The sequence below is a fragment of the Pongo abelii genome, chromosome 6 (genome assembly GCF_028885655.2).
Source record: "Pongo abelii isolate AG06213 chromosome 6, NHGRI_mPonAbe1-v2.0_pri, whole genome shotgun sequence".
NCBI lineage: Eukaryota > Metazoa > Chordata > Mammalia > Primates > Hominidae > Pongo > Pongo abelii.
The window spans coordinates 81,983,408-82,009,570 of NC_071991.2; the positions used below are offsets into that span (position 1 = coordinate 81,983,408).

The window sequence follows — 26,163 nt, forward strand, 5'->3', positions numbered from 1 at the left end:
AAACACAGAATGTGTTCCTTCCCTGCACATGTGGCACTTTGGCTGGAGGTAAACATTTTGTTTTTGGAAAAGCTGAAAAAGAGCAAGGCAAAAGAGCCAATGTGTAGAGGGCACTTAGGATGTGTTTTGGAATTGCACACCATATTGCTTTATTGAAACTCTCGTTCAGTATCAAGGGACTGTGTGATGAGGGTCCCCAGGGCGAAGGGCCCCATCAGATGCTTTCAGAGGACTCAGGCCCACCCCTGCTGATGTGGCTCTGTGATGATGGCTTGTCTTCTAAGTTGTCAGCAGGAAGATATTCTTGCTGCCTTCTTTCCCTCTGCATTGCCAACAAGGAAGAACAGCCGGGGCAAATGAGACAGAATCTTTTTCCAATTACATGGTATGCATATTTTATTTCAGCCACCGCCTGTGAGAAACATGATCCTGAGTGATTTAGTGGTGCTGAGGCAAAGCCAGCCCATGAAAGATTTGGAAGTACATTGGCAAATTTCCAGAAGATTATTTGGGTGAAATGGCATGGTAGGTTAATTATCAGATTGAAAGCCTTTTAGTTGCTATAGAGGAGATACTACAGTCCCAGATACAGTCCCAAATTACTCTTAGAGCATAAAATGGTTAAAAAAAAAAAAAAAAAAAAAAAGAAAAGTGAGAAATCGATGTGGGTTTTTAGACTCTAATTGTTTTGAAAGGGAGAGGGCAGAACTTTTAGAAGACAGGTGATTTACTTGGTGGCACTTAACTGCTAACTTTCACTTTAAGTAAGGGTATATGTGAGTTGACTCCTCATTCACATCTTCATGTAACTCTTATTTCTTCATAAATGTTCCTCAAGGAGAAGGCCGAGTTGAAATTTTCCTTGTGCTGAACTAAGTAAAACATCAGCCAAAATTCCAGCCAACAGTTTTTGCAAAGGCATAACTTCTGAACCAGAGTCTAAACAAAGTAAGTTATGTTTTATCTTCCTATCTCTTTCTCCCTCAGGTCTTGTCACCTTTGATCCTCCTTTATTTCTTTACCTTGGATAAATCATTTTTTTTAATCTTTCTTTCTCCTTTCTCCCCTTCTTGTCTCAAAAATCCTTTGATAGCTTATAATGGAGCAGAATGCCATGCTGGGCAAGAGGTGGGAGGTGGGGGGAGATGAAATGCAGAAGACCTTTTATCTCTTCCCAAGAAATATGCAGACTTCTGAGGGTGATGCATGTATAACATACCTTTATAATTTAGGGCATCTGGATTGGGGGTTTTTGTCATGCTGAGGTCTGGAAGGTCTCTCCCAGGCCTCTTGATTAGGGGTATAGGCCAATATAAACTCCAGCTTCGCTACTTACTAATTGGGTGACCTGGAAAAAGTTACTTAAATTCTCAAAGGCTAGTTTTTCCAATCTGTGAAATGGGTGTAATACCTGGTTAGTTGAGGAGCATTAGTAAGGAGGGGATTCAAGTACACAGGGAGACGAATGAGCAGCCTACTGTAACAGTAATACTGTAGTAATGCAGGCAAAATGAGGATCTGCAGTAAAGAAGGATGGACAGTACTAATGGGAATGAAGGGGAGAGTGAAGAAATATCAGATTGATAGAAATAGAGCTCTTAGGTACCAGTTGGAGATGAGAGGGAGTGGAGGAGTCAATGGCAGGGATGATTTTGAAGTTTCTGACTTTGGTTTTTGGTGATGCCATTAACTGGGAATAAAAATTCAGTGCAGGCCAGGTATGGTAGCTCATGCCTGTAATCCCAGCACTTTGGGAGGCCAAGTCAGGTGGATCACGAGGTCAGGAGTTCAAGACCAGCCTGGCCAAGATGGTGAAACCCTGTCTCTACTAAAAATAAAAAAAATAGCCGGGCATGGTGGCGGGCACCTGTAATCCCAGCTACTTGGAAGGCTGAGGCAGACAATTGCTTGAACCCAGGAGGTGGAGATTGCAGTGAGCTGAGATTGCACCACTGCACTCCAGCCTGGGTGACAGAGCGAGACTCTATCTAAAAAAAAAAAAAAATTCAGTGCAAATATAAATATAATCTATTTTGGGTCTTTTGTTTCAAAGCTCCTGCAGAATATTCATGTGGAGATGTCCAGAAGGTAATTTGAAATATAAGTCTAGAGAAGTCATCAAATATCAACATGTATTTACTGAGCATGTAATATGTGCTAGATAATCTGTGAAACACTGAATATAGGATAGTTATAAAAAGACTTAATTACCACTTTCTACTGGAGGAGAAAGATGTAAAATAAATACACAGTGAAGTATATGACTAAAAATATATGCTATGGAAAGGAAAATCACAGGATTCTATGAAAATATCTAGCAGGATATGCTAATTTAGACTGGGAAGTTTGGGGAAGTCTCTGCAGAGACTTAATCTGTGACTGAGCATGAATTAGAATTAGGTGGATGTATTTTACTCCTAGACTGTAATTTCCATGAAGGTGGAAGCTTTACTGTTCACTGTTCTATCCGTAGTGCTCAGAGCAGTGCCAGGCATGTGGCAGTCTTTTAATCTCTATTTGTTGAATAACTTAATGAAAGAACAAGTAGAATGGGTGAATTGAGATTTCCCAGAAAGAATACAGGAAGAGAAGAGTGCTGAAAATTGACCTCCAAAGAATAGACTGAAAAAAAATGTGACGTTTCTGGAGGAAATAAATATTGGACAGATAAGTAAAAGAGAAACAGGGCGTGTCAACTAGAAACGTATTTGGCTGCAAGTAATAGAAAACCTGAACATAGTGGCTTAAACAAAAGGAGTTTCTTGTTTGTTTAGTTCTTTCACAAAGCAAGAAGTCTGAACATGGGTAGTTACTCGGAGTGCTTAGATTACCACCATCAGCCCCAAGTTTTGCTATTTTCTTGACCTGGATGCAGGTTGTCAGCTACAGCTCTAGTAATTATGTCTACGTTTTAGCAGAAAGAATGAGGAAGTAGAAGCAATGATGCCTATATATTTGTGGAAACATTAGGGTAGATTTCACTTTACGTCTAATTGGTCAAAACCATGTCACACCGAAAGCTGGAAGGTGACGAAGGAGAAGGGGTTGGAAATGCAGGTTGGAGCACTTTGCCAGTGGTGTCTGCTATATTAGGCAAGAATAATATCTTCAAAATCAAGAGAGAAAAAGTTTCGAGAAGGCAAATTGGCAACAAAATCAAATATCACAGAGGTTGAGAAAGATGAGCTCTGAAACAAGACTATGGATGTGATATTTCGAAGGGCAGAAACCGTGCCCATTATGCTCTTTGTTGTATTCCAGGCACCTTCTCCAGAGCCAGGGACAGAGTAGGCAATTAATCACTGACTAGGGAAATTAATCTGGTTGCGGTGTATTAGATGTATTGCATACATAAAGGTCTATATATTGATCATGCAGTATAAATTAAATTCTAATTTTCTCTAAGTAAATACTTTCTGGAAAGAGTAAGCATCTAGAGAGTTATCCTTCATATGTGCATCAAAAACCAGTTAAAAGGAATAGACTAGAACTTAAAAAATATTTCCCCAAAGCTCAATGAAACAAGAAAAGAGAACTACCTGGAAGAATTTCCTTATTTCTGTAGTTTTAGTAGCTGTTTTTGGTAGGTACAGATGGTTTGTAGTCACAAGAAAGCTCTTTCTGTATCATTAGAGTCATTTATTTATGCTCTTTTATTATAGGAAAGATTTAAAGCAATTTTTCATCTCATAGGATGAGAGGGAAATTCCTATGAAAGGCATTTATGTTATTGAATGTGCTTAATTAGGATCTTATATTTGCATAACACTGTAGAATTTACAAAGCACATTAACTACATCGTCTCATTTGATTATTTCAATTATATAGGGAGGTGATTAAGGCAAGTATCACTAACACCCATTTTATTGTTGAAAAAAATTCAAGAGATCTTAAGTATTTTACTCAAAATCATATATATATGTAATAAGAGATTGAGCCAAGAATTGAACACAAATTTTAATTCCTAATTGAGTGTTTCACCAAATAAAGTTTGCTCCCAAATATGTAGAATTAGTTAGGTAGTATTATTGTGTAATGGAGAAAAATAATCGTGGGAAACCTCAAAATCAGTAGCTGCTTCTGCTTTCCACCTTGTGTGGGTGGCAGTGCATACTCTATACCAGTAGGGAAATAGAGTTTTGAAATGCTTCCTTTATAGAGACTGCTAAGAAAGGATGAAAGGGAACAGCCATTCTGTGTTGATGAGAATATTAATTGCAAGGGATGCCTTATCCAGGAACCCTGTGTTATTAAGCAGTGTTCTTCATGTAGAATAACCACGACCATAACTCACCCTTTTCCACTGGAGACTCACATAGCTCAGTTTGCCTTTCATTTATGGCATTCTCTGTACATAGTCAAGTCTTACCTATGCATTATTTTGCTTGAAAATAAGAACAAACTTCACCAAAGAGATAAATTATGGGTGTACAAGGTAGCTCGATTTGATTTAAAGCCTGAGTAGAATTTAGCATCTCAGGATTTAGCATTTTAACTCTTCAGGGAGCAGGGTTTTCCTTGTGGATTATTCTGTTTTCCTTCCGATTTTACATTTCTACTTCAAGATTGGTTTTTACCTGATTTCCCTCCTTTCTTCTGGAATCTTCAGCTTATCACCATATGCAACTATTCCATGTACTTTGAGTCTTTTGAGGGCAAGTGTTGATATATTTATTTAAATCCTTTAAACTCCCTACCTCATCTTCCTTGTGATCAATGAAATAATAATGGACACACCTTCTTAAGAAGAAAAACTAACTATAAATCTACATGTGGAATTATAATTCCAGGGTTTTATTTTGTGAGGAAAAAAGATGACAAAGAAGAGAAATAACTCACTATTCTATAAAAGATACTTATATGGTAAATTATTGCCCATTTGATTTGAAAAAGTCTGAGTTTGTGGGCCTTGAGGCTGGGAGCAGTTCTGAGCTGCCTGAGAGATAAATGAGAGCTGCTGATCCAAGTGAGCAATGGAGCTGAGGGACTCACTTGTCACTAGGTGACTTTGGATATTATGACTCTGTGTGCTCGGAGAAGCCTTGCAGGTGGACATGTGCAATAAATCAAAAGTAAGCATATCCGGGAGAGAACAATAGCTGTGTTTACACCCTTACCAGGTTATGTTGACCCTCCCTAGTGGGCCTTCTAGAAGTGTTAGACTTGAGGACTCGCTAATAGTTTATCTGAAACAGCTTTTGAATTCATTTATAAAAGTTTTGAAGGTTTATTTTATACTTTTCTTCGAGGGTTCAAGGGTCAGTGCATTCTCTCATTCATTCAACAAACCATTTTTGATGTTTTCAGTGGGCCAGATGCTGGCCAGCAGGATGCAAAAATGGACTAGGCACTGTCTTTATAACTAAAAAATTTATACTCTAATAAAGAAGGTATAAGACCCATGGACCATGAAAGAAAAAAATAGTGCAGTACAGGAATATTTATTAATAACATTTTATATATTAAATAGTTAATAGATGGCATACTGGAATAAACATGAGGAGTAGGAATTTATAAAACAAGTGGGCAAAAGAAAGGAAGGCTCAATACAGATATACTCCCATTCTGTATTATTGATTCCTTTCATTTGCATAACACTTTTTTGAAAATAAATTGATTGCTTGTGGTGACACTCTGCTGAAATTAGTCATAAGGAATCAAAAGAATAATGAATTTGTTCAAAAAGCAAGTACAATTATTGGAGTCTACAAATAGGCAAAATTCAGCCACTAAAAACTGATGAATTGGTTTATTTTTAACTGTGTTTGCCCACATTAGAATGTGTACAATTTGTGGCACTAGAATTTGAGAATAATATAGAGAACTTGGAAAGATTCAGAATTAAATCTCAAAACTATGTTAAAAATAGGTCCTTAATGCAATAGCACCAGGTGGCTTGGGAGATTTTAACTTTCCAAGCTCCCTAGATAGAGATGCAATGTAAGTAAACCAGTGCTTGACATCCACATGCAGCTTCAGGACAAAGGGTGGCATTCTTTCCAATAACCAGATTATTATCCCCAAAGCTTTTTTTTTTTTTGGAGACGGAGTCTTGATCTGTCGCCCAGGCTGGAGTGCAGTGGCGCGATATCGGCTCACTGCAAGCTCCGCCTCCCGGGTTCATGCCATTCTCCTGCCTCAGCCTCCGGAGTAGCTGGGACTACAGGCGTGTGCCACCACGCCTGGCTAATTTTTTGTATTTTTAGTAGAGATAGGGTTTCACTGTGTTAGCCAGGATGGTCTTGATCTCTTCACCTCGTGATCCGCCCACCTCGGCCTCCCAAAGTGCTGGGATTACAGGCGTGAGCCACCGCGCCCGGCCTAAAGCTTTTCTAGCAGAAATTCTGGAGCCTCGGAATGTCCCTAAGTGATGGAGAATAAGATTTATATGGAAAATCTATGGGATTTTCAACATCTGCTCTGCCTTAGGTACTCGAAAATATTTGTCAAAATGAATGAAGATAGGGATGAGAAGTGACTCAAAGACTAACTTAGCTATTATTTCCTATACTTCCTCTGTACCTCTTTTGGATTTTAAATAGAAAATTATTATTCATTTTTTAATATTTTTAAGAACTTCCCTCTACCCACCCTACCCCCCCAAAAAATTCAGTGTGCAATATATACGATTTGGGGTAGATACATAGAGTATTTCCTTACTGACCTGTTGGACAAGAAGGAATAGGTTAACTTATAGAACCCTTTTTCAAAGAGTAGCTCTTCAGTAGTCTGGGGTAGTTTTCAGGAGAATAACTTGAAGACCTACCAAAGTCCCTTTTTGTCTCACAAGTAAAAATATAGGACCTATCTTCATGTGGAAAACTTAATGATAGCTGAGTAAATTACAGATTCAAGGAATCATGAGGATAAAATAGCCTACTAATTAATCTCCTTGCAAACAGTCTTCTTTTTACACGTATCCCCCTGTTTTATTAACATCAGTCTCTGAAAGCTTTTCTTTATTCGCTTTAACATGCCTTCATTGAAGACCTTCCGTATATAAGAACTTATTGCTAGGGGTTGTGGGAGAAGACAAAAATTATTAAGAGATGGTTACTCTTTTCTTTTAAAGAGCATACAACCCTGTTGGAAAGGAAATTATGACCTTCAAGGGTCTTGAAGCCTCAAGCTCATGATTTTTAATAAACTTCCTTATTCAAGTGTTAATATCTAATCTTTTATGATATTGTATATCCATATTTCCATTGTTCTCTGCTCCTTTCCCCATGCAGAAAAATGGATGACTTAGGGTCACAGGCTATTTGGTCAGCACAAGTTTGGCTGTAAGTATTTCCACACCAACTTACTACACTCTCTTTCTCCCCCTCTTAAAATTTTAACTATATTAAAATTTGGAGGTATTTATTTTGTGGTAGCCTAATTCTGAATAGTCAGTTTCTCTTTGGAATGCAGTAGTATGTTGAAGTGAAAGCATATTTTGGCTTTCTACAAGGGTGTGGGCTTCTCCTTGGGTTTTCACATTTTCCTTTGTGCCTCTTGTGAAATGGTTTGTAGAGACTGCAAAAAGCAGAGGCAGACTCCTTGCCTCACTCCGCCCCTATCCAGCTCATCATATTCTTATATAATCCAAGAAAAATCTGCTTTTGGTTAGAATGCAGTTGAGGGCAAAGTAAAAAAAAAATTTTGGATACGTTAAATGTTCCAAGTTTGTATGAAAGTTCTGTCAAAGCAACAGCCTAAATGGAGGCAGCTGGAAATCATTAAGGAAACTTGCAGGGGACAGTGATTAAAGCAGGATGGAATTTCCACTCTCCCCGCCCCCTCTCTATTTTTATGGTACTTTAAGCAAGTTAGTGTTCCTTTTGAAATTTGAATTAGCCCTCTGACTATAAGAGTTGGAAAATTATTTTATTCCTTTACTTCCTAGAGACCACTCCACTGATTTCCGAGGCTGTTACTGCAAATGAATAAATGAACACATTTGGAACTAACTGGTGCTCAGCAGCGGTGTGCCTCATATTTCATGATTATCCTTGCATCTTCCTGGTCTGAGTCTGATTGAAATGATAACCACTGAGTAACATTAAGAACACTTTGTGGCTGCTTTTCTAGTCTTATATGATAACTGAAGGGTACTTTTTAAGACCCCAATTTTTCCCTTCCTCCTTTCTCCTTTAATGGTTGCACCATTTTTCATCACAAGAAATAGTTGCAAATGAGTGCCTCCTAGTTCTTTTTTTTATTCCAACTTTCTATGGGTTCAACTGCAAGGCATACTAGGATCTCAGCAGCAAAGGGTGATGGGACAGGTGGAGGCTGAAGGCATAACTGGGAAGGGCTGGGATTCCTCCCTGAGGGTGTGGCATGACCAGTTTTGATGTGGGCTGGTGTTGCTACAAAGAGGTCAAATCTGGTTGTTGGGGCAGAGCAGAGGAAGCACAGAGCTGGACAGAACTTCATGTCAGGTGATGTGCATTTGAGAGTCTAAGAGATGAATCTGTCAGGATGGTGACCCTTGCTCATGGTAGGGCATGTGGGCCAAAGAATCCAGGTCTCTGTGGGAAAGCAGGTTACCATTACACCATCAGAAAACAAACTGCTCAGTTAATAGTGGGCATGAGAAAAAAATCGTGATGGGCAGGGGGTGAAGAGTGAACCCAACCCAACATCAGCTGGTACTGAACTCAGGGCAGCAAAATGAATTTACAGTATTTTTTGCCTGCCTGAATGAGTTAGTTAGGGACTGGGCTTCAGCAGGTAGGGACTGGAGAACCTGGACAGAATTTTATTCCACTGGACTACATGGACATCAAACAATTAAGTGCAACCATTCCCTCATTGTTCATGGAATACCTACAGTAAGACTAGAAAATAGAACTTATTGGAGGTTTTTTTTGATGTGGGAAAATAACCTCATTATAGTGAAAAAGCAGGTCTCCTGGAATGAAATCACATGACAGCTTTAATCTTTCCCCTATTTCTTTTAGCCTACTCAGTGGGACAAATTTTTTTCTGTTCTTGAATGAATTCCAGGAATGGCACAGTGGCTTTTTTTGATCACTCCACTTTCAGAAAATGAGAGATCCTTTGTGCTCTTCTAGTCACCCAGAAAGTTTTATTTTGGCCCCTAAAATGTCTACTTCTATGTAATACCTTAATAGTAGTCAAAGTTGAGGCTTCTCATCTCGTTTAACGTAGGTCTGCAAGAGGTGGTGGCCTGAAGTGGGAAGGGAAGACAGGATGAGCTCTGTCTCAGGCTCTCTACCTCCTGCTTCTGTGCCTCTTCCTCCTCCTCCTCCTCCAACTTGCTGATTGCAGTTTCTGACCCCTTTGGGATTGGAGGGGGCTGAGAGAGAGAGGGGAGGTAAGACAAAAGCAAAGGCATTAGCTGATCACTATTGAAATTAGTTGATGTTTCTCAACTAATGATGATGTGGTCTCTGGGTTTGGCAGGTGTTTAAAGCTGACACTTTCTCCTGGCAAACTTCAGGGCATTATTTGAAAACTTTCCACCCACCAACACTGAATCACTAGGGTACCTAGCCTGCAGTTCTTTTGATGTTCAGGGACGTTCCTCACTATTGTTGCTCACTTACATGATAGTCTCCTAGTGGTACACTCCTGTGTTGGGGCTACTGTGTGCCTCTAGGAAGTTATTTTGGCCAATATTTAGAGGACCTCAAGGTTGATTCTTTTCTGTTAAATTCATATAAATACGCATATTCTTTACATCAAGAAATTCTGTTGTAACCTTTCTTCGTGTCAGCTTTTCTTTGTCTTCCATCAGATCAGAATTACTAGTCAGCTAGAGTTTTCCCATATTCTTCTGTCCTCTGTCAGTACCTGGGGCACACCTTGAGCTCTCTACATGGTCCCATTGAAGCCACATTCCCTGGGCTTGAAATGAAGGAAAACACCCCTAATCCTTCTCCCCATGGGAGTTGTGTGGGACTCAACACTCATTAACAGCTCCCTCACAAAATCCACTTTGTAAATGTCAGTTTCCCTTTCAGCCTTTGTTCTCCTTCATAGGCTGGAGGTGGGTGGTCTGGTGTGGGTCAAAAAATTTTTTTTTTTGCTTTGCCATCTCTTAGCAAGCCTTGTATAGATGGTATCTAACTTCTCGATGGGTTGAAGGAATGCTTAACACTCATTATCTTGAAGCCACTGCACAACTAAAGAGAAATAATCAATTTTTTAAAAAATCTTGTTAAAACCTGATTCAGATATTAAGGGTTTATTGTTTTCTTGTAGGTAGAATCACCAAGAAAGAATGAAAGTTTCCTTTTTCCTCCCAGCTTTATTACCTTTGAAGACTTTTTAAAAAACAATTTAACATATGTTCTTTATTTTCACAGAAGTCCAAAGTGCCAAGCTAAACCTCATATATGAATCTATTATTAAGACATAACTTTTGCTAAGACTAACAAAACAAAACACTAATTTGGCAGAGGTCTTAAAGTCTGTAGTTGAGTAGACAAACTATTAGATTGATTAGAGAGATTTTCACACAAGGACAGTCTCTTAATTTGCTGAGCATTGTATCTCAAGGTTAAAAAATTCTGGCTACATTTTAAAGCAGGAAAGATCAATTAGAACATTCATTAGATTCCTATTTACACTTTAATTGTCAACTCTGCTCATTTGTTGGAAGCCTTTTTTAGTCATTAGTGTCTGTCAGTAAGAAATATGTCTTAATTTCGCTTGTATTCATTTATTCATCCTTTCATTCAATCAACAAACATTAATAATGTGCCAAGCCCTTTGTCAGCTTTTAAAAATACACTAATAAAAAAGTCAAAGCTTACCCTCAAGGATGTATTCACCTCAAATTCTTATGTAACCAAAATTAGTAAAAAGGTGTTACGTTTTACTAAAGGTAGAAAAATAATTTCCTTTCACAATAGAAATATATAAAGATGACCCTAATAAATGTACATACTGATTATTCTTTTCTGCTTGTGGTTTTAGCCCATGATTCAGGTTTAAAATATTTAAGGGTGCTTCATTTTGGCTGTTGTTGGCCTCGCATTCTATTGTATATTGGGTAGCTCTTGAGAGCAGGCACTGTGTGTCTTCATTTGGGCTCTGTAGGACCACTAGAGGATTAGTATGCCCCTCATTTTCTGTTCAGGAGAAGAAGGGGCCTACCTCACCATTGGAGTGTAGAGAGTGGAGTCAGTTAAATTTTCCAGATTCTAAACAAAGTAGTTCCTGAGTACAGCTGCTGGTGGGACTCTTACAGATGTGAATCTTCAGAGGAAGAATATAAGCTCTCCGAAATCATCTACATGCTATAGGCACACTTTAACGGTTTTCAGATGGCTGATCTTAATGTCTAACACAAAGTTTTTGGCGTTTCTGGACAAGCTCTGGGCCAGGAATTAGGACCACAGGACCACAGGTCCTGCTGGGTGCATGGCCCACACATTTCTGAACATTTAGCAGTCAGACTGCAGCAAGAACTTTTTTCTCTTGGGGTATAATTCCAGTGATAAAATAATTTTGCATTAAAGGTTGAACGCTAATTATTCAATTTGCTCTAGTACATCTAGTGCTTTCCTGCACCCACAATGGTACCAGTCACTGTGAAGGATACCGAAGACACATTGACCATAGTTCTGTATATTAGAAAGGCATATAACAACAGAATGTGATGGCCAGAGGGCCAGTCCAGGAGCCTACCAGCTGCTCTGCCATGAACTAAGTATGTGAAATTGGTCATGTCATTTCATTTCTTTGGGGCTCAGTTTCTTTTCTTTCAAGATGTATTTATGTTATTTCATTTGAAATATCTGGAAATATTTCAAACACAGAAAAATACAACAAATACTATAACAAACACTCATATATCCACCAATGAAATTTAACAGTTGTTATCCTTTTTAAAAAGGGGTGAAATGTTACAGAAAAAGTTAAAATCCACCCTATCCTATTTTCTCTCTTTCCTATCCCAGAGATAACCACTCTCTTGAAGTTGATGTGTGTTCTTGCACCCAAATTCTTGTAATTAAAAAAAACTATCTAGAGTATTATTTATGTGTTTTTAAATGTAAACAAATTGTGTCATATTGTTTCTGTGTTTTTGCAACATTTTTTGTTCACTTAATATTATATTGGTAAGATGCATCCAGGTTGATACTTATGGTTTTATTTATTCTTTTTATCTATCTACTGTACCATTAAGTAAATACACCCCCAAATTTTCCCTTTCTCTATGCTTGAAAATTTAGGTTGTTGCTGCTTTTCTACTATTTCAAACCATGCTGTAATGGACATTGTTGCTTACAGGTCTTCTTGTGCACATGTATGAAAGTTCTTTAGCGTAGAGCTTCCTAGGTTCTCCAATGGTGTGCTCAGACTGGGTGTCACTTTGGGTCCTTGGAAGAGCAGATGGAAAGATGAGATTAGATGTATAAGAAATTTATTTTGGAAAGCGCTTCTGAAGGAGAAAGAAAGATGTGGTAGCAAGAGTCTTGAGATGTCAACGCAATTTTGACACCTGTGAAAGAAGAGAGGAAAGGGAGTGTTGGATCGGAAAACTCAGACCCCAGCACAGTTCTGAGACGATATACCTCAGGTTGATGGGAACTCCTCCACCAAAGGTTGATGGTTGGAGGAGTCCAGTGTCAGGTAGGAATGGGCTAGCTCTACTACCCTGTGCTATGCTCAGGCATGGGCTAGGGACAGCTAGGGAAAGCATGAATCCCAAAGGTGACAGCCGGAGCTAATAATCAGCTAAGTTGCCAGCATAGTTTTCTTGAAGGAAATCTTAGCAACACACCTGTATGGCCAGTGCAGATAGTGATTGCCTCAGCCCACAGTGGCTGAGAAGGGCAGAGGCAGCCAGAGATCTGACCAATTGTGAGGTACCAAACCTCTAGGAACTGTGGCAGGGTTACTTGGAGCTTACCATTCCTGCCAGAATAAATCCCTCTCTCCTGTTGGCTCTGAGGATTCCTCTTTGTTTCTTTGGAGGTAGACTATGTATTGAACACTTTTTTTCATCCTGTTTTATCATATATTTCTATATGGCTGAACAGGAACAGGTTCATGTTTCCTCAATTCTCCATGTTATCAGAATTGAAAGACTTCATTTTCTTCATCTATAAAATGAGAGTCTCAGACCGCAGCACGGTCTGAAATCAATGATCTCAGGCTACTTTCTGCTTTATTAATCTGATTCTAATTTTATTTTTTAAAGTACCAAAACAAGTGGGCAAAACAATGATGTTCTATGGAGTAATGTAGTCAGAGATAACATAAGGGAAATCTGGAAATACAGGTCTTGATTGGAAAATGGGAACAGTATGAACTGATAGACCATTTACATTTCACAAAATAGAGGTATTATTTATGTCTTTTAGTAGACATCTTTGAGGATAGGGTTCCTGGCTAATTCACCTTAGTGTATCTGACCCTAAATACACTGCTTGGGCCATAAATTTTTTTTAAAAAAAGTGTATTAATTTGAACTTACTTGAAAGAAGAACCAGCACTATTGTTCATTGGAGGAGGGGATTAGTTCTGTATTTAGAGACTTATATTTTACATTTTAATGATATGTGTAGGTAGAAAGGGTAAAAGTTAGGGTAAAAGTAGTTTATCTTAATATACATATATCTGGTAGAGAACTAAGCTTAAGTAGTGATGGAAAAGAAGGTAGAGCTTGGACCAGGACTTTGGGGTGAGATGATCTTAATTTCGTTTTAGAATAGTTGGTGCAATGGAATTCATCTGACAAAGTTATGGAAAGATAGACAAATTACTGAGTTCTCTGAAGAAAATGATACAATGCTCAAACTGTCTATAATAGCAACAACTTATGGGTCTTTCTATATATGGCTATTCAAGTCATTTTCTGACAACAGCCAATAATATTATGGAAATGGAGGCAAATGGTCCCAGACTGACCAAGTCTTAGACACATAATTTGCAAAATTCACCATTGTCATTGAATCAGATGCTACAGAGGCTAATTTTCCATCTTTATGACTAGAGTTGCCCCTTCCTCAACAAGTCTGTTTTAAAAACTACACTTCCTTTGTTGAGCTGAGTCACAAAGACTTTTCTTCGGTAAATGTATTGTACATTAAAAAACTGATCTCTGTGAGCTCAGTTTTCTCATTTAGTAACTGTAGCATTGGTGTTAATGTCAGTATAAGTCTGGTGGTTATAACCAAAGCAAGAGGATGTCTCTCAGTGAGTTCACATGAATTTGAGTCTGGTGATTTAGGATTCTGGGATTTCCTATTCTTTCCTAGCATTTATAAATTCAGCTTCCATTTTCAGATTTCCAAAGGCCACTTGAGGCTTTAAGTAATTCCTCTAATTATAACTTAAAGTATAGGCAATTGCATTTCATGAAGCTAACAATTATCCAGAGTATATTATTAGAGAGTGAGTTATTGAAGTCTGCATAGTTTGTGAAACACCCATCAAAATAACTGGGGAAGAAAAGAGATAAACTGGATTGGAACAATGAAGCTTGAAAACAACTCTGATTATGTCTGCAGTTTACATGGTAATGAGTCCTAATTCTCAGGCTTTAGAATTCTTTGTAAAAATCTTTATAGTCTCTCTTGCTTGCCCTTATTCAGAAATAGAGATGTTGGCAACGTTTTCATTAACTTTTAAAATATAGACGCTGAGTGCTAATGTGGCAGCTTACTATGCTTTTGCAGGCTGCGTTTTATGTAATTTTAAAAATTTCCCTGTGACATGAGCAAGAATGCTCCCTTGAGAATGGATGCTAAGGGGGGATAAGCAATTTACCCAAAATCACATAGTTCAGAAGTAGCAATGCTGAATTGCAACCCAGATCTTCTGCTCTAGAATCTAAACGAAAAAGCCCATTATGTGATCATATGACTAGAATGGTAGAGCAATTTTTCAGTATTGAGAGGCATTTTTCAGATGATTTTAAAAATTCGAGTAAGCAAATACTCATAAGAACCACATTAGAAAATAAATACTTTGATTTAAGAATCAATGCCTGTGTGTGTGTGTGTGTGTGTGTGTGTGTGTTTTACTGACCCATTTTTTTCCTAGTCATACTCACATGTCACTATAACTTAAGGATGATGATGATTCTGGCATAAAGGAGAGATGTATTTGCATTCAGACATGGTTTGAATTCGAACCTTCATTTATTAGTTACATAACCTTGGGCAAGCTCTTTGGTTTACTTACTTGTGAAATGGTAAAATAATAATAATAATAGCAACCCAAAAAGATTTTTATAACTGCAATTCAAGATGAGATTTGGGTGGAGACATGGCCAAACCATATAACTGAGTAACTGGGCAGTTTTCAAGGGGGTAGTAGGCAACACGTGGCTTTTCCATCTGTAGCATTCCTTTAAAAATATAAAATAAAAAGCATAAGTTACTTCAGATATGATGCCTATTACAATGATGATTTTATAGCTAACATTAGTTAGCATTTATTGAGCACCTGCTATGTGCCAGGCATAATGAACTTTGCATAATTTCTCAGATTTCTTATAGCAACCTTGCTATGGACTGAATCATGTTCCCCTGCATTTGTATGTTGAAGCCCTACTTCCCAATGTGGTTGTATTTGGAAACAAGGCTTTTATGGAAGTCATTTAGGTTAAATGAGGTCCTAAGGGTAGGGCCCTGATCCAATAGGATTAGTGTTCCTATAGGAAGAGACACAGAGGGCTCGCTCTCTCCATCATATGAGGACACAGTGAGAAGGTGGGCATCTGCAAGCTAGGAAGAGAGCTCTTACAAGAAATTGGTCCTACCAGACCTTGATCTTGAACTTTCAGCCTCCAGAACTGTGAGAAATTAATTTTTTTTTCTAAAGTCACCCAGTCTTTTTGTTATGGCAGCCTGAGCTGACTAATGCAATCCTTTATAGATGAAGAACCTAAGGCTTACTTAGATCACTAAGTTAAAGAACTGACAGTATTCTAATCCTGTTTTTAACCTCTCTGTCTTTTCCAGCTCAGGGTGAGATTTGGTGGGGGGCTGCTTTGTTATTTTTTCTCTAACCACAAGTTTGCTTCCATTTTCCCCTTTTATTTTTGTAGTCTTTCTTAAGAATTATTCTCTCAACACTCAGCACTCTCAATTTTCTGATTTCTTCCAAAATCGTATCTCCCATCCCCATGCAAGCATTTTGTTATTGTCTTGTGTCCTCTTTCATCTCTTCAAAGTGTTTTCTGAAAACTGTTTCCTCTCTCAGCCTCTGAGGTTTTTTTTCTCACTTATCAAGTGTATCTTTCCCCATCTCTATTACAGTGTTGTTTCCTCAATGTTTCCACTTAGATAAACATCTCCTGAAAGACATTGGCCTTTTGTTGTTTTTGTTTGCAACTTTGGAAAGTTCTTGGTGATCTGAGGTGAGAAGTAATAAGAAAAATAGGCAGATAATTTGTCATTTTCCTAAGTCAAGATTTAGTGATTTAAACTCTACTTACTATCCAGTTTTTAAATAATTTAAAGATGATTTATTTTGTGTTATTTTTGTAAAAAAGCATTCTACCCATTTCTCTGCTAATTTAATTATGAAGCAGTTCTTTCAAATTTTGAATTCTCCACCTGTGGGGGTGCAAATGTCCCCATAGCTTATAGAATTGCCAATATCAAGACACACAGTAATGAAGAACAGACACGTTTTAGTCTTGAATACCCAGGGCCATCCTACTGTTTACATTACTCATTTCTCTCATGTAAGAGAAAAATAAAGGTACTCCCCATAGATCTTCCATTTTACCAATTTTGTGAGTCATTCTTTCTTTCCTACTCTGTTACCTAACCCTGTAATAAATCATCAGGTCTTAGAGCTACAACTTCTTAAATACTGTATCTCTTGCAATCAGTCTTGTCTCTGGTCCCTAGTCCCTTGCTGTTATCTCAGGCCTTCTTATTGCTGACTTGCTGCTCTCTTCTTGTGTTTAACACCTTCATGACTTCTGGAAGAGAGGATAACAAATGTACACAGCAGGGCACACGTTGTCTTTCAGGCTTAGTTTTAATCTATCAATTCAATCTTAATCTTATCACTTGTCCTTTCTCCAGCCCCATCCTATGCCTGGAAATTTTGAACAATTGATCCATTCTGCATGCATTGACAACGATTTGGCAGGCCGTCTGCCAGACCTTGGGGATACAATGATAATCAAGATAGATATAGTCTTGTCCTCCTGGAAGGTGTAATCTACAGGAAACTATGGAGTAAATCCACAGAGGTTAGACTAGAGTGTATTAAGCGCTACAGTAGAGAAGTTATGGCATGCTCTCAGGGGATGTAGAAGTAATACCTAACTTGGACTTGAAGAGGTCAAAGAAGGTATGTTATATCCAAGTTAAGTCCTGAAGGTTGAGAAGTGCTATTCAGGTTTCACCAGTGCTTAGGAGTTGAGACAAGGAGAAACTGCTTCAGGCAGAGAGAACACCATTTTCAAAGGTAAGAAAGAGCATGTAATTCATATTCAGAGAATAGTGAGTAGTTCATTGCAGTTAGAACAGAAGTGGCTGAGTGAGCTGTGTTGGAAGGTGAAGCTGGAGAGATACATTCTTTAACAGTCAGACCCTTGAGACCATTACTTAGGCTGTTCCTTTTGTTGGAAATGTCCTTTCCACTCCTGTCCACCATGCAGCCTCCTACCACTCTTAGACTCAGCTTAAATATTATCCCCTCTGTACAGTTCTCCCTCTCCTTGCTCAGGGGTACAATTTTTATCTAACTCATACTTGGGTTTACACTCATATCACAATATCTGTCTCTCTGACTACAGGGTCAGCTCATGGAGGGCAAGCTGGATAATTTATTTGTCTTTATATCACCCTTGTTTTAGCAAGGAAACGATTATGAAGGGGCCTTCAATCTGGAACATTTGCTAATGTCACGCTTTTTTAAAGTGTCCTGTTTTTTCCATGGGTAATGAAACTTTTTTTAACTTAAGTCTTGGGCTGGGGTTGTGTAGGTGCATGTCACTTATTTTAACATATCCATATCCAGTGATATATGGGGGCTAGGAAACCACTCAGTGGAGTTGTTTATTTGATTCCACAGGTTTATATAATAAGCAGGCATGGCTCTCAGGAGAAATGTGATCAGGGCTCCAAACTGTTCACTTTAAAGATTGAGTTTCTTGTGAGAATTGAATGAACAAAGTTTGGGAAGAAGGGTATATGTCAGGTGTGTTCAGTACTGAGAGTCAAGGGTTGAAGTACAAAAGTTGAAGAGTTGCTTCTGCTTTCTCGTGGCAATTGATACCAGAGTCCATCCCGGCCTCTCTTCTCGTAGCAGCCTTAGCTCCGAGAAAAGTGGCCATGAGTGAATTTGAAGAGCTGTATTAAAACTATCAATGCCAGGCTTGGCAGGAAGCATTCTTGAGTGAGCCTAATATCAAAGGAAGATTCTACCGCCTTCACACTGAGGGGAATACCATGCCTGGGGACTAATTGGCAGACCCCTGACTCTCTGATGTGGGTGGTTATCAGGTTGGGGGGGTTTGAGCACAGAGTAGATGGCCCACCTGTGGCATTTTTTTTCTTTTAATCAGTTAGGAATGATAACAGCTGAGACACAGGGATCAGCCGGGGCAAATGCTTCTGTTAGAAATATATGTCAGCGAGACCATCAGGTTGTGAAGCCCCCCGGAGTGTTGTTCAGTACTTCATTTAGTCAAGGCTCTTTATTGAGGATCGACTATATGCCAGACACTTCTTTCATTATTTGGGATATAAAAGTAAAAAGTGAGGCAAAATGTTTGCCCACATGGAGCTTATTTTCTAGAAATAAATACATATAAAATATCATTTTAAGTAGAGATAATTGCCATGAAGAGAGAAAGAACCAACAAAGTAGGGTAAGGAGGTAGGGTGCGAGTGAGTCTGTGAGTATGGGGGGGCTCATCTGAGAGAGAGTGGTCAGAGAAGCCTTTCTGAGGAAAGCATATTGAGCAGAAAATGAAATGAAATCAGTGCAAGAAGCACATGGGCATGTGGGTAAGAGTGGGCCCCACGGAGGAAGCAGTGCAAAGCCTGAGGAGGGAAGGAGACTGGCATATTGAGGAGCATTGTGGGAGCAGAGAGAACAAGGAGAATGTAGCGGGAGACAGTGCTGGAGAGGTGAGTAAATGATGGATCCTGAAGAGCCATGCAAGTCTGGAAACCATCAGCAGGTGAGATTTATCTTTCTGAATAATCATTGACACTGTAACTGATGGTGGCAGGGGTGGAGAACTTGCATTAGTTTAAGCAAGAAAAGAAAAAGGAACCATTCACGTGGACATAGGTGGTCACAGTGGAGATGGTGAGAAGTGCTGCGTTGAGGATAAACTCTGAAAGTGAAGCCCACAGAATTAGATTAGATAAAGTTTGGGAGGAAAAGAGAAGAATCAAGATAGGAGGGTGAGAGCAAAAGAGATACCTCTCTAGGTCTGTGACCTTTGCGTAGTACATCGTGATCACTGCTCATTTTTAACTGCACCTCTAAGAAAGATGCTCTTTGAGTCTCTGCCCATTAAACCCTGAGCTGTGGATCTCTACATAAAGGCCTGGTCCTGTCGTGCTGATCTTCAGCTGCACTAGCTTTTAGCATACAAAGCTTGTGTGGATTTCTAGGAGCCAGCACCAAGGGCACCTGACCCTTACTTCTGGGACTTTTATACACACCTAGATTAGTGGAACCTTGGAGAAACAGGGACTTCCTGTCCATTTAGGAAAGCAGGAAGTTGTGCTTGCCATACTTTGGGGTAGGGCTTTTTTGTTTCAAGGTGGTGAAACCTGGACTTACTACTTCCACTATATCGCACATAGGCACAAGAAAGTGCCCCAGATGGGTGAAGTATAAGCAATGAGCTGAGAAAGCTTTAAAATAAACACACCCTCCCCTGTAATGACAACAAAGAATCCTTTGGCATAAAGTAGCAGAATCTCTGCAGAGAATGGCCAGCCTTCTGAAAATGTTGGCCTTAATGAAAATCCCAGATGCTGGTTTTTTTTTTTCTTTTCCCAAAAAGTATTTAAAGGTTTTGAGTTTTCATGGTTCCTCCCAAATATGCTCTTCTTTTTCCATGGGCTGACTGCTAGCAAGCCTGATGTTTTCCTCTCTCTGGACTTAAAGGTTTAACTCAAAGTGGAGGCATTAGTGTAAAGCTTCATGTCTCTACATGTCCAGACTGAATCATTGAATTGAGGTGAGATGCTTTTCACATTATCCCATCTGTCTCCTCTACCAAGTCCTGAGGAGAGAATTCTGGACACAAGCACTCAGTCATCGACTGGTTTTGAGGATAGTTGAAGCCACAGCCACTTAGCCTCTTCATCTGGGTCATAATGGACTGTGCCTGTGGAAAAACTATATCTTTAATTATTTCATTAGTGAAGACTGTATGTGAACCTCTCCATTCTTGTTTGCTTCTTACTTCAAGGATTGATCTTTCTTTTATTTTCAAAATTTAATTGACACATTATAATTATTCGTATCTATGGGATACAATTTGATGTTTTGATACATCTATACATTGTAGGGTTCAAATCAGGTAGTTAGCATATCCATCACCTCATGCATCTACCATCTCTGCACGATGAGAACACCCAGCACCTCCCCTGCTCCAGCCACTTTGTAATACACAACACCCTACTGTTAACTGTCATCACTGTACTGTGCAACAGAACAGAACTTATTCTTCCTATCTAATCATAACTTTGTATCCGTTGACCAACCTCTCCCAATCCTCCCTTCTCCATCTCCTCCCTAGACTCTGGTAATCACTATTCTACTCTCTAATTCTATGAGATCAACTCTTTTTTAGATTCCACATATGAGTGAGATCATGTGGTACTTGTTTTGCTGTGCCTGGCCTAGTTTACTTAATATATCTCCTTCAGGTTTGTCCATTTTGTTTCAAATAACGTGATTTTATTCTTTTTTTATGGATGAATAGTATCCCATCGTGTAGATATACCACATTTTCTTTCTTTATCTGTTGTCGGGCATTTAGGTTGATTCCAAGTCTTGGCTATTGTGGATGGTGCTGCAGTAAACATCAGAATGCAGGTATCTCTTTGATGTACTGATTTCATTGCCTTTAGATATATACCCAGTAGTGGGATTGCTGGATCATAAGCTAGCTATAGTTCTGGTTATTTGAGGAACCTTCAGACTGTTTTCCATAATAGCTGTACTAATTTAGATTCCCATTAGCAGTGTGTAAGGCTTCCCTTTTCTCCACATCTTCATCAACACTTGTTTTCTTTCTTATTTTTGATAATAGCCATTCTAATTTGAGTGAGGTAATAACTCATTTTGGTTTGGATTTGCATTTTCCTGATGGTTAATGATGTTACTTTTTTCAGGTACCTGTTGGTAATTTGTATGTCTTCTTTTGAGAAATGTCTAATAAAGTCTTTTGTCCATTTTAATTTTTTTGCTGTTGAGTTATTTAAGTTCGTTATATATTCTGGATATTAACCCATTTTCAAATATATAATTTGCAAGTATTTTCTCCCATGAGGTGGCTTGTGTCTTTACCCTGTTGTTTTGTTTGCTTTGCAAAAGATTCTTAAACTGATGCAAACATTGATCTTTTAACAGCATGAATATGGTTATGAACCAACAAAAAATTCTGACAAGTGCAGGAACAGTTTTGTGGCCCATTTTAATTGAAGGTTTATATGTGTGTAGGAGGCAGTGGTAAGGAAGATTAGGGAAAGGGATTTTTTCCTCAATATTCCTTCAAGGCAAATCAATACAAGAAGCTTATACATCCTTGGATGCTACATTCCTAAATGTTTTCTTTGGAGATTCTCATTACTTTGCAGTTATCTATTGCTGTGTAAAAACTTGTCCCAAAATTTGGAGGTTTAAAACAATAAACATTTCTAATCTCAGTTTCTGTGAGTCATAAATCTGAAGGTGGCTTCTCTGGTTCCTCTAGTTCAGAGTTTCTCACAGTATAGCAATCAAAGTGTTGCCTAGGGCTCTGGTCACTTCAAGGCTTTACCTGGGGAGGATCCATTTCCAGAGTTACTCATGTGGTTGTTGGCACACTCGTGATAGCTGTTGGCTGGTGACATCCGTTTCTTGCATGTGGGCTTCTCCATAGGGGTACTTACAACCTAATCATTTGCTTCCCCTAGATTAAGGGCTCTGAGAAAGAGTGACTGTTGTCAAAGAAGATGCAAGTCACATTTTTTGTAACCTAATCTTGGGAGTGATATCCCATCACTTTTCCTGTATACTGTTCATTAGACTCCTGTCACTAAATCCAGCTCACAGTTGAGGAGAGGGGATAACACAAGGGCATGAGTATCAGTAGGTGGGAAATCACTCCCACTGGGAGCTATTATAGAACCTCCTACAATACTAATTTATTAATTAATAAGCGAATATTTATTAAGGACATGCAAGGAAAGCTTTGCTCTATGAACTAAGGTTTTAGATGGTTCCCAAATGCAAAAACAAAGAGTATATAATGTGTTGTATTTCTCAAAATGTGATTTACAATCTATCTAAGAAGAAACATTTATACTTTAAAAATATCCTACAATAACGTCAGTATATACTAAGTGTTCAGACAATTATGAAGGCGGGAAAAACTCACCGTGGAGACAATTTAAGAACTATATTCAATCTAAGAGAGAGACATGCTCCCATCTGACACAGTTGCTACAGAGTGAGACATTAAAGGCTGACTATTGGAGACGTACTTTAATGTCTCAATTAATTGGAGACAAACAGGAACCAAACCAAATAGCTTTACTCCTTTCTAAAATATTTCAGGATCCTCTCAGAGCCTCATTCCAACAATTCACCTCCATTCTCTCCTCCCTCTTTGCCACCCCCATACAAATTACGGGGTGCAAAGGAGAGAAAAGATGAGGGAAAGAGGATTTGTAATTCTAATGATGTGATTTTTTTCTAATTTTGTTTCTGGAACTTTCTGTGGGAATTTGCTGTGGAGCTCCTCCTATTTGTAACTGGAAAGTAAATGATGATTAGAATAATTTTTTTTTTCTCTGTGCATATGTGTTTTAGAACCCTGTCCAGGGCCAGCTTTTCATTTCGTCAATGAGGAAAACAAGGTCCTGAAAAGTTCAATGACTTACTCAAGTTCACATGAACTGAGAAGAGCGCAGGGATTCGCCGTCTTCCAAACCACTGCTCTTTCCATGACATCTTACTGCCTTCTACCTAATGTGCAAACACCATAGACTCCACCTGGATTTCTTATACATCATATCAGATTTCACCACAAGTCCAGTGACAAAGATTGTCCTTACATCATACTTGAGGAGCCCAGTCAGTTTTGAAGGTGATTCTTTTATTTGCTCATACCAAGTAGTATTAGTTCAGTTTTTTTGCTAGCACTATACACACTAAATAGCATGTATTTCAAGATTTAGGCCTTTCTTTCCAATGGAATACTCAATTTAAAAAATTAAATACATTTTAATAATGTATGCTTGCCACTGTGGAAGGAAGGGAGCACTAGAATTACATGAAATTGAAATGCAATTTGAATTTGAGTTTCAAAAAAGATTGGTTTACACTTAGCAATAATAGAAGTTCACAAAAACATTCTATTACGTAACACTTAGAGTGGTTGTTTATTTCTGATGTTTTGTATACTAAAATGGCACTCTAGGCAAAAATAAAACCCCAAACTTTTTAATTGGAGATTTAAGTAATAGAATATTTATTAAACCTGTATTTTAAGTTTATGTTTATATATGAATTTAAAACAGTAAATCTCTTATCTCAATTCTTCAACTTCTTGTGCATTTTCCATATGTCCTCCAGACATGGAGAGGAAATGAAATCGCATCACCTCTTAACTATTCCTTTATCCTCTCTGCACTTTCTTTTTATCCTCCTTAATTTTAAGAATTTATAGTGCTAGCCTGAACTTTCATAAACTGTAATATTCTTGTAGAAAGTGATAACAGCCATGTTAGATGCTGTGATTTTTTTAATAAAAGTGATACAGCATCTTTCCTTAACAGAAATCTCAAACCAAAAATTAAAATATGGTTAATCATTAAAGATCATGTTGATATCTGTGTCATTACTTTGTGAAGACTAAATCTGTTTAGAAGAATAATGGTGGGTTCTATTTTGCTGTGACAGAGTGATCTCCAGTGATACTGTCAAGTGAAACTGGTAACTTGAAATTAAATAAAGATTTGTGGTTGTAGTTGTACTGACTTATGAAACAACAAAACCTTTCATGAGCACCTATTAAGTCCCAGGGAAGATTGTAAGCATTTCCACAACCTTTACTGTGTGGTATATTTCCAAAGGCATTATATTGTTACACATTCAGACTCTTCTGTAAGATATGATTGTCTTCTTTACAGAAAGAAGAGGAAATCAGAAAGATAACATGACTTACTCATGATCACACAGTCACCGGGATTGGATCTTAGATTTTCTAAGTCCATGGCTGGCACTTTGCAACTTAAATACTTTTGGGTAAGGAATGGGGTGTCTGTATGCAAGAAATGCACCAAAAGCACTCGCTGACACACAAGTGAACACAAACACAGCTCGGACAAAGTGAAGTGTTCCTTCCGTGCTCCAGTTCTTCTCGGCCATTTGTGTCTCTTCATCTCACTCTACTTTTCTATATCTGTGAGTTTGGCTATCTTTTTCTCTATAGATTGGATTCTCGTTTATTTGTTTTTCTGCCTACTGAAATTCTAAGCATTGTTTATGTTCCATCTCAGATACAATTAATTCATTTGGTATTCTTTTGATTTGTATTGACTGTTTCCCTCCTTAGCCTTGGCCTCTCAAAACAATGCTATTTATACATGACTTTGGATGCTTTATCATATGGATATGTGTGAGAATGACTCATGTTCATATCTGTCTCTTCTTAGGAGGGTCAGCTTTATAAGAGCAAAGAACATGGCTTGTTATTTCTGGGCTTTCCTTGGCTTGTACGTAGGAAGAGATAAGTACACATGGGACGAATTTAATTAAGGATTTGTATGAGCAACTCATGGCAATGACAAGCCACGAAATAAAAAATTTACCTTTTCCTTCTTGTGCAGTAGGATTCTGAACTCCCTTAGATGATCAAGCGGCAATTGCAGAGCAGAGGGAGAATGGCAGACACTAGCAAAAGAACCAGTTGTGACAGGTGGTGCTAGTTAGAGTGACAGAAAGCAGAGATGTCTGAGGTTTCCCTTTACAAGCACTCATCCTGCCTCACTTGCCTGCTTTATTATGCATCTTTCCTATTCAACTGAAAACTTCATGAGCTTGTTCCCCATTGTATTCTCAATGCCTAGCATCGTGCAGGGTTAGAGGAGGAGCTTAGAAATATTTTTTGACTGAATGACATGACAGTTGAGTCTTTTACAGTAAAAATAGAAAAGGAGAACACACGTCATGTACAGATTGTTTATTCACTGATCATGGTCTCTGCATAAAGTGTTTTGATTGTTAGTGTGTGTTTTTGTTCATTTGAATGGCTTATGCCTTTGTAAGTTTTGTTTTTTACCCACTTCCGTATGTCTTTCTGTTTTTAGTTACGTTTCTACACTGCCAAAACAAAATAAAGCCAACAGCTGCCTCCACTTGTGTTGCCTTTAGTATTGTTTTACAATCTCCCATTTCTTTAACTATATCCTAAGTACGTTTTGTTGGGGAGGAAGGAATTTGCAGAGAAAGCCAAGTCAGTCAATCCTGTTTTAGCACAATAATTTACTCTTAGATGTCTAGCGGTGGAACTAACTTACTTCAGTTCTTTCCCAAAGATTCTTTGCATGCTAAGTATCTTCTTCAACACCATCCTACTTATTCATTATTTTCTCAGTTTAAAATAAAATCATCACAGGGATGTTCCTTCCAGGAATATATATTAATTGGACCCACTTCTTTTTCTTTTCTTTTTTTTTTAAGTGGAGAATTCGTAAACCTAAGTGGGAACTTTTATTTAAAATATTCTAGATGTAAGAGATTTAAATATACTTAAAGGGGGCTAATTAAATTTGATATGTACTCTCTCAAGGGAAATGAAACAGCAGTGTATGTGACTTTCATTAGCGACTTTACCATAGAGATATAACCCAAAGTACCTAATAGGGAAAATTTGATGATCAATTTGATTGACTTTTAAATTGTTTGTTAGAGGGTATTATATACTTACAAAATACATCTTTTGTGTATTTTCTGAATAGCTGTCTTGGGAAAAAGACAAGATGTTAC

The 26,163-nt window shown here is 38.2% G+C and overlaps 1 long non-coding RNA gene across 1 annotated transcript; it reads left to right on the forward strand.

The window, feature by feature from the left end:
- Nucleotides 1–375: 375 nt before the first annotated feature.
- On the forward strand, nucleotides 376–25,531 carry LOC134761680 (uncharacterized). Its single transcript, XR_010140737.1, has 4 exons — nucleotides 376–525; nucleotides 839–948; nucleotides 22,984–23,260; nucleotides 24,306–25,531. It is a non-coding gene; the product is annotated as an uncharacterized LOC134761680 (long non-coding RNA).
- Nucleotides 25,532–26,163: the final 632 nt, after the last annotated feature.